This window comes from Bidens hawaiensis, unplaced genomic scaffold (assembly GCF_021521415.1).
Source record: "Bidens hawaiensis isolate Kalapana, Puna unplaced genomic scaffold, B.hawaiensis_p1.1 tig00047595_1, whole genome shotgun sequence".
Taxonomy (NCBI): Eukaryota; Viridiplantae; Streptophyta; class Magnoliopsida; order Asterales; family Asteraceae; genus Bidens; species Bidens hawaiensis.
This window is the reverse complement of record NW_027506046.1, coordinates 69,995-80,183: the sequence shown is the minus strand read 5'-3', so window position 1 is coordinate 80,183 and position 10,189 is coordinate 69,995. Positions and strand designations below refer to the sequence as shown.

The 10,189-nt window shown below is 32.4% G+C and overlaps 1 pseudogene; it reads right to left on the bottom strand.

The window, feature by feature from the left end:
- Positions 1-7,380: 7,380 nt before the first annotated feature.
- Positions 7,381-8,346, bottom strand: LOC143616498 (protein EXORDIUM-like 3 pseudogene; annotated as a pseudogene).
- Between the last annotated feature and the right edge of the window lie 1,843 nt (positions 8,347-10,189).

Sequence of the window (10,189 nt, the reverse complement as noted above, 5' to 3'; positions counted from 1 at the left end):
AAATAACATGATTCACAGTTGACAATTTGGTGACCATGTCATTCCTACAACGACAGGGACACAAACCTATGGAACCCTTGCAATTTATTTAATGATTGTGTACTTGACTTTTCTATACTCTGTCTCTCTATATATCTCTCTCTCTCCAATTTATCCCACCTTAATGTAACCTAGTTTTACATTTATAAGTATTGTAACACATTATTCCTAGAACGTTAGGTAATGGGCGACGATCACTCTCTTAACTTCCGAATTATTAAACATACTTTTTTAGGTATACTTATTGCTTTTAATTAATAATTAATTTTTATTAATTGCCTAGCGGTGATGAGAGAAGCTGGTAAGGTGGTGCGGGTGGGGGCAATAGTAGTGGCAACTACGATGGTGGATTGGTGGTGGCATCAAAATGGAGCTAGTGTTGGCATCGTCAACAAAATGGCATCACATTTAAAATTGTGACAATGTAAGGCCTCGGACCCGACGACCCTACTTGATGCTGAATTTACTGATAATCATAGTTAAAAATATCAATTTAAATAAAACTTTCGTCAAATACTTAAACTTCAGTCATTCAATGAACACAACCATTCAATTTATTACAAACGGTACCGAATTCATTGTCTTAATATTTCAAAAACATAAAAAGATAAGTTTTCATCTTCATATGTCAGCCTTTTCAGTCCTTGTCATGCGTCCTCCTCAAGCTAGCTGCATCATCTTATTTACCTGTGTGAATACTAAAAGTCAGTTATGTTGAGTGTTTTTTAGTTTAACATGCAACATTCATACGTTGCCATTCGTTTACATTCACATAGTTACTTACATTCTTTCTTACAATACTTATTATATTAACACTTGCTCATTCATAGATGTTATAAAGGTCTATAACCCTAGATTTTACCGATGTTATAGGGGTTTGTAACCCTATATTCCCATATATTATAAGGGTTTGTTATAACCCTAAATTTCACAGATTTTATAATTCGTAACCCTACATTTACAAATATTATATGGGTCTATAACCCCATTTTCACTTACATACTTTCAGTATATATAAATATACTAGTTTTTATCTCCGTATTACGTGGGTTGTTTTATATTATTTGTTTCTAATATTTTTATATTTTTTTAATTTTAATTTTATTTATTGTATGTAAGTTAATAATATACTTATGGTTTGATGATAAAATGTTTCACAAATAAATGAATTACAACTAGGTTTAAAGCTACATGGGTTTGGTGAGACCCAAGACCGTTTATTTTTTTTTACCATAAAATTGTTTCTTAACTGTAATAATATCTTTTTAAAAAAAATCATATATTAATTTTAATATATCCCTATTTTATAAGATTTTCACATCAAATATTAGGTGAGATTAATTTTTAAGTTAATGAGATGTTATAACCCGTTTAAGGGCTATTTGAGTTTGGTAAGACTCATACCCGTGAATTCGGGTCAAATGCATGAGAACCCTCCATTTACAAATAAAATAATTTGGTGGCTTGAGAAAATGTAGGAAGCAACCAGAGAGAATTTAAAGTTTTCGTTTATATATATCTAACTATCTGTATAATTGCCTACCATGAAATCCTACGTGTCGCTCTCAGTTTATTTCCCCCATTCTCTAGAGCCACCAAATTGCTTAATTTATAAATGGAGGTTTCTCATTCCTTTGACCCGAATTTGCGGATATGGGTCTCACCAAACCCGGATAGTCTTTATATGGGTTATAACATCTCATTTATTTATGAAACTTTTTCATAATAAACAATAATTTTTGCGGGTCATGCGTATCACCAAACCTGGATAACTCCTAAACGGGTTATAACATCTCATTTATTTGTGAAATAAACTTATAATCATCAAAGAATATTTTCACGGGTTATGGGTCTTACCAAACTATAATAGCCCTCAAATGGGTTATAAGATCTCATTTATTGGTAAACACTTTTATCATTAAACCCTAATTTAATTTTTCTAATTTAAATGTTCTTTGTTTCTCTATCATCTCCATCGCCGGTTAATTTCTGATACTACCCATCATCGTCTACTACATCAACGGCCTCTTTTTCATTAGACAAATATTTGTGTTCATGTTTGTTCATTTAAAAAAAATCAACATGCTCGTGTTCGTTTATGTTTATTCATTAGAAATCTAAAAAACCTACGCATCTTATTTGAAAAAACTCAAACGCTAAAAAATATAATAACAAACTAATATATATGTATTAAATTAAACAAAAGTACGTTAAAAATAAAATAAACTATCATAAAATAGCAAAACGATTAAAACAAAAAGTTGAATAAACTCCCATAGCACGAGAGGATCAAACTAGTTATAGATATAACATTCACATACAATCACATTGGTAATTCAAACAAAGCACATTAATTTCTTACTTACGAGTATGCACACAACCCTAAAAGTTTAGAAGGAAAGGATTAATTAAGCACTTTACTAACTAAGTTAGTGAACTAAGTTAACTAATTAGATATAACGGATCTAACGAGGTCTCTTTAATTAACAAGATTGGTTAAACTAACTTAACCAAGTTAATGAGGTTAACTAGAAACCTAGTAGGGATTCGAACTCGGGACCTCTATGTCCTAAAACTACGCCTTAACCAACTGAGTTGCTTAGGATACCTCTTTAATTCCGGAATATATGTATAATATTTTCCAGCGCTGCTGCTTGTTATTTAATAACATCATCATTTTTGTCCAAACCAATTAATAAAGCTAGATTTAACCAAGGGTCCAAGTCTCATGAGAAGGGGGGGCTAATGCACAGACAAGGCAATAGTGATTTTCTCGACTTATTTACAATAAAGTTCAATACTTTATTAATTTATCAATCCTGATCCTTATAAATTTTAAGACGAACCGAACATACCTTTTAACGAGACTTGTTTAATTCTTGATTTCCAAAGTGCTAGTCTTGAATTTCTCCTCTTGAATCCGAAATGGATTGAAAAAGAAGGAGCGTGCATGTGTGTTATGGAAGGTGTTGGTGAAATGGATAAGATGGGTTTTAAGGTTTAGGGTTTTATGGAAGGGGTATTTACACCCCAAGCCCGTGAACTCTTAAGCCCACATTCATTTTCAAGCCCATCGATCACTTAATTTATTATTTAAAATAAATAATAACTCACATTTATAATAATTTTTCATTTTTATTTATTTATTACTTCGATAAAAGTCGTATGTTGCAGACAATGAAGACTGTGATGGTGGAGTCACGATGGTGTAGGTTGTAACAACATGATGGTATGGAGTATGGACATGTTACATTACATATAACAATAATGACAACAATTCATAGGGCAAATTTGTTCATTATATATGCTTTTCTTCTTGTATTGGAAAAAGATGGTCAAAAAACAATTTAAAACTTTCTACAGGACAAAGGAAACACTTTTACACATATATGTACAAATATAATCTAGATGTTAGAATCGCTATAATACACGCAAGGGAGTATTTAAGTATTTTAGTGGTTAAAACATGTTGAATGGATGAGAAGTTGGGAACTAGATTGACAGCTAACTCGGTTCGTCATGTTGATACCCCGAACAAAGCTATGCCATATTAAACATAGAATATATTTGTTTCTCTAAAAGATTTTTTCAAACTCTAAACGTTAATTAAAATTTAAGAAAACTTTGTTGCTTCAGCTTCATGATACTTTATGTTGTGGGAATTTGTTCATCATGAAAGGAATTTCAAAAAAAAAGAAAGCAAAAGTCTACAATAGTGCAAGATAATTTTATATTCTAATTAACTAGAAACAAAATATTAATAAAGTGACACGTTTCAAACATACTGATACAAGATATAACAAAATGAAGACGTACGTAGCAACTAACAAGGTAACTTTTGGAATTGGAAATAACATATTACTAAAGGTGTAGGAATCGTGGTTATAGTTGTTGTACTTCTAGCGTCGTTCGAAAAAGGGGGTAAACACGTAAGTGACAACTTTCAAAACGTGTTCAATTAAAAGATAGCCAACTAAACTGGTAAATGGTCTAGTTGACACCATATATATCACATTGTCACCTATCTTTAATTTGTACTTTCAGATGCTGGAAAAATAAAAAGTTTTTTAAGTATTTGAAAACATAGATATTTACTGAGCTATTTGGGAATGTAATATTTAGTAACTGATTAAATACAAAACGATAATAAATAAAAGAATTGATGGTTAAAGATCGATATGGTAAAACTAATTTAAACTATTCTGTTGACTACACATAGTTCATTGTTTTATGCAATTATTGAGGCACAAAGTATGTTGTTGGAGGCTCTAGTGACGTTGGAGGAGCTTAAGTTCGTGGTTTGGTCAAGTGGTTCAGACAAAGTTGCGAGTCTAGATGGCTTTATAATTGGACCTTTAAAATAATTTTGGGAGTCATTTAAAAAATATCTTTTGGAGGCACTAATGTATTGTATTTCTTTATAGCGTCCATATTCCCAATAGGGTGTAATTCTTCCTTCGTTACTTTGATTTCTGAAGACGTTAGTCCAGTTCTCGTAAAAGACTTCAGACTGATTAGCATTATTCAAAAAGAATAACATTAATACAGTTTTCTAATACAAGTAAAACTTATATGGCTACAATTTTCTATGGCTTTTTAAAAATTAGCTCGTGTTTCGTAAAGAAATGTCAATAGTTTATAGCTCAGATAATTATTTGGGCATAACCTAAAAATACGTACCCATACACGTTTAGAAATATTCTAAAGGTTATCATGTTGTATGTTTTAGGCGTATGACTTATTTAAATTGAATAATACACTTTCAAAGATGTATTTAAAAGGATAAAAAACGATTTTTGGAATCTCCTAACGGTTTGTGGTCACACAGTCACAACTGAAGGTTATGCTAACAAAGTATATAAAGATAAGATAGAGATGCATGCCTATAGGGTGTTTTTTTCCCATATGTTACAAAAAAAGGTGACAGGTTCTTTGTTTTTAAAATATACAGTGAGAACAAAATTAGAAATGCGTCTTTCCATATGTTGGGACTTGGGTCCCTTAATCTGAATCTCAAGTTTACTTTTTTATTTATTTAATTTCAAACAATATATGTGAAAAATATATAACGATAAGGAAAATGATGCAATTGTTAACAAAAAAAAGATAAGATGTTGGTTTGGTAGTTATGGTTCATGCTTACTATATTGGTTGCCTAGATTTAATTAGAGACAAAAAAAATTACTTTTTTTAAAAGTTTGTTAAGTTGATAATTTCAGTCCCTAATAATAATTTGAATTATGCACAAGTTTAATAATTTGGTTAAACTTAATAAGAATAGCAAGTAGTTTTAATAAAAGGGGTCGTTCCGGAAAAAAATCTTTATCCACATTTCAAAACAAATTTTATTTCCGTCTTTTTTTTCTTACACGCAATGGTTATCAAAGTTTGCGAACCAAACTTATATAGTAATTAAATTACTTAAACTGTTGAAATGCAAAACCTTAGTCCTAGCATTCTTGAAATGCTAAACTAGACACACCGGTTATACACATAATTTATCATAGGAAATGATGATGTTATAATTGAAACGAACCGATACTGACCAAGTTCTCAAATGCCTTCGCTGCAATGCCCATGTTTATGGCAAGTAGTTTAATTCAATCTCCAGGTTAATTCACTTTTTTTTTTAATTTGTACAAAATAATACACAAATACACACACATCATGTTAGTTGCTTTCTATATAGTACTTGTTGTGTAGCTTTTGAAAAGCTGTATCATTGCTTTTAGAAGTGCATTCCCTTGGCATGTGAAGTGTAAGCCATTCAATTTGCAATATCAACCAAATATGCTATGTTTTTAATTCACATCATGTACCTAATCACTATATGATGTGTCTGGCTTGTGAGCTATTAATTCAAATGGAATGAACTTGTCTCTTGTATGATCTAAAATAGCTAAATGATATAAAAATTAGTAAAGTCTGATGGTAACATCATGAGAAATCTGATCCTTTGCTTTAGGATAGTTTAGCTTCTTTGGTCTTGTTTAGTACTATCATAAACAAAAACAGTATTAATAAAGTACATATAATAATAACATTAAATATAATAATAATCCAAATTAAAAATATAACAATAATATTAATAATAAAGTATGAAACAATAATAATATAAATATAATAACTATAATAATAGTAATATATAGAAGAAAATGGTATTTTGGTCATTATATAACAAAAAAAAAGGACAAGCAACAAAGATAAATAATTTAATTTGATCAATGTTTGAAATTGGGAAAGATTCTACTAATGCTTATAGAACTATGGCTTAGAATAGAGTAACTATTGAATTTGGAGAAGACTATTGCCTAATAACATGCATGGAATCAAATAGGTTTGAGTGTTGAGATTATTACTTCGACTATTCTGATTATTAGCGATTCAATTTCTGATTTTTTACATATAAAACTTTATTTTACAAAAAAAGAAATTAAGGGAGAGTAAAGTTGAATGCCACACCCTTACTTATCTAGTGGCCTTTTGGTCTTCTACTAAGGGAAAGTATTAAATGCCACACCTAATGACCTAAATAATATATCATTGGTGAGTTGAGGAATCAATGTTTCAAAATTGCTACCAACAGATTATATCACCAAGCAATAGAACTTGCATATATGCTTGTAAAATGGGTTTAATGACGTGTTCAGTTTTTATATTATATTTAAATTTGAACATGGCCAATTTCGCTTTTCTGTTACTAGTTTGTCTATTAAACAAATAAATAACTCATTTGAAAGAGTTTAAAAAAACCATCAATAGCATCAAAATTAAAACCCAATTAAATTCCTAATTTTATAAGTTAATAATATAATATTGACATACAAAAGATATGTCTAAGTCAATAACATGGTGGAGTTGAGTACTTGAGTTGAACAAACCCTTTTATTGTGGACTTTAAGTCTTCTACTTAGGGTAAGTATTAAATGCCACACGTACATAAACACGATATAATTTGTAAGTTGGCTGTATCAATGTTTCAGTAATGCTACTAACAAATGATCATCCATCATTCAATAGCAATTACATTTATATAAGTTAGCAATGGGAAAGTAACCTTTTCATGTTTATCATTCCTTTAACAGTTTTTTTTTTTTTTTTATTTTTATTTCTTACTTATTTGAAATTTTTAATTAGCTATGACATGTTTGCAAAATCGGTTAACTTGACGACGTGTTATGTTTTTTTAAATATTTTTAGTTTGAACACGGTCACTTTCACAAATAACTCACTATAATTTTCAGAGTTTAGTAAAACCATCAACAACATCAGTATTTAAACCATACTAAAACAAAATTCAAAATATTCTATTATTGTAGAAAGGTGATACATGGGTTAGTACTACATGTTCGGGCCGACACATCCGTCGACCTCCTTGATGTACACCCATTGCACCAGGAACCGCCTGCGTGCACCGTTTATGTTATACACGGCGCCATTGGCGTTGTGCAGCACCTCCCCGACGTATCCCGAACCGGCGCCTATACCATAGTGTGCCAAGCAGAGGTCGCCAACTTCGAACGGTGAGATGGGGTTATCACCTGCGTACCATCCATTGCCAAGCGGGTCCGTGGCAACTTCCGCTAGCTCGTGTGCTATCACACTAATCATGCCATCCACCCCCACCACACCGTTGGGCGCCTTCAACGGTTGCAAGTAGGCCCGCGCGTCATCTGGAACGGCGAATGGGAACCCGCAAAAACCCGGACACTGTTTCTGCGAGTTTCCAATCCAGGCATAGGGTAACGTGTACCCTACGACGGATGGGAAAGTAAAATAGTGATATCCGCAAGCGGATGAGCAGAAATCTTGAACCACTATCTCTTCGGCGGTTAGGACAAGGTAAACCCCAGTCTCGTCAACAGGCAGCGGGTTTGTCCTGGCAGTGATTGCCGCCTTTATAACCGACTGCATGGACAGTCGGGTCAGACTCTGGCCCTGTGACAAAAGACGGTCGTTCTTTTGTTGGCCAAGTGTGATGGAGCGGGTGACGGTTGAGCCGGTTTGATCGTTGTAAGAGCCAAGTGGTTCCCACCATTCCTTTACGGACGGTGAGGTGTTGTTAGAGGCGGTCAGGGAGTTGATGAACTCCCTGATGATGTGCTTGTGGGATCTTATCCAGTTACCGTACCATATAATATGGACATGAATCGGGGAGCTTAAAACCGGCCCCATGTGGTAATTCATCCCAACTGACTCGTTAAAGAGTTCAGTTGGGGAATAGATGATGGTTTTGGTGTTGTTTAGGGGGCTGGTACGGACGGCAATTAAGGAAATGAAGAAAAGGAGCATTGTGGTGAGTGACATTATAGAATTGAAACTTTGAATGAATGATAGCATCTACAACATGTTCACTTGAGTCTTTATATATAGCACACTTGCTTGAAGGGTGAAACTTGTCAACTCTGAGAGTTGACAAAGTTGTGGGTAATAAGTGTGAACTGTCTAAACTTCTCGGGGGTGTTTGTGTCAAGATTCCTGCAAGTTTCATTGAGAGTTGTTAACTGATTCGGGGATATAACACAATAGTTAGGGTTTTCATCTGGGTTAGTTCAATTTATTGTTTTCATTCTCTTCTTGTAACAATTTTTTTTAATCAATAAACAATTCGATTGTGTTCTTTCTTAATTAGTTTCACATTCCTTTGGTGTATAACCAGAGCGAGCCTAACAAGTGACTACCCACGGTTCAACAACAACCAAAATTAAATCACCTCAAACACATAAAATCACTCCTAGTTACATTTTGAATAGTCTCATACTTCATACTTGGTTATTTCACCAAATTAGAAAAATGTACTCCCTTTGACAAATAATATGTATTTATATTTATATATATATCACAATTTTCAGATTTCAGTTGCCTCACATAATTCGTGTTCACTTTATTATATGCTTTCTTATTTGTACTCTGGTTTAACAATTGTTACCAAGCCCGTGGCTCTTATCATACATACGTCAAACACATCTAAATACATCACAACTTCCAAGAAACAAACTGAATACAATATTCTTTAATATTTACTAGGTGTCACCCGGGCGCGTTGCGCCGTTGTTTGTTTAGGCTTGTACTATTAAAAGTTAGCTTCAACGATAGATTGTAGGCCAACATTTTTCATGTATGTTTACAACATATGGTTATATTGTTTTTCAGTTAAGCATAGAGTTATTCATTTACATATGCCTATGCAGCCAAGTTAAACAATCAATTTTATGTAAACAAATATAAAGAGAAATTAATGTAAGCCAAAGCATTTTTAATACTATTAAAACCTTAGATAAAAGTAATCAAGGGTTATGATCCTCTCTGAATGTTTTAAATGTAGTTATGCTATACGTACTATGTAATTAATTTGAAGTTGCCTCTTAACCATTCAATACATATTTATTAGCTTAATTTATTAACTCCTCAACTTATACAAAGTATTAACACTTACAGTTTAGTTAAATTCAGGGACCAATAAAGTTTCCCACAACATAAGTAATTATAGTATATTCAAGTGATGGGTTTCACTAAAAGTCACTCATTTTATGTTTCACAACATTCATGGATTATCACAATTTCTATAATCTTTAATAAGGAGTGAAACATGTTCTCAAGTATAAATATCCCAACCTCACTAAGTCTCACACAGGGCACCCAATTTACACAGAGCTAACAACATACAAAAATTGGGTCATAAATCAGCAAGTTTATTATGAGAGAAAAACCACATAGATAAGCAAAAACGGATTCACAAACCAATTATCATAGACCACAGTATGGACATATGCTACAGTATAAGGTATACCCCAGTTGTAATTAGGCTTGATTAAAAAAGAAATTAGCAGAAAATTAAACACCAAACTGAAACAATAAGGCACCCAAAACCCAGTAAACCAAAGCCCTAAATTTGACAACATAATCAGAAAGTATATTCAAGTGTTAGAACCTTTGCCGTCATTTGATGTCCATAATCTTTGTCAAATGCAAACATAAAAAACATTTGCAACTCAAATATAGTAAAGTTAAAGGAACCACAATGGCTTGGTACGTGGCAAAAACCAAAAGAAAGTTCTCTGACTAAACAACTGGATGACAACACATGGCAGGACTAAAAATGTTAACATACACATTTATATGGGCTAAGTATGCATGTATAAAACTTATA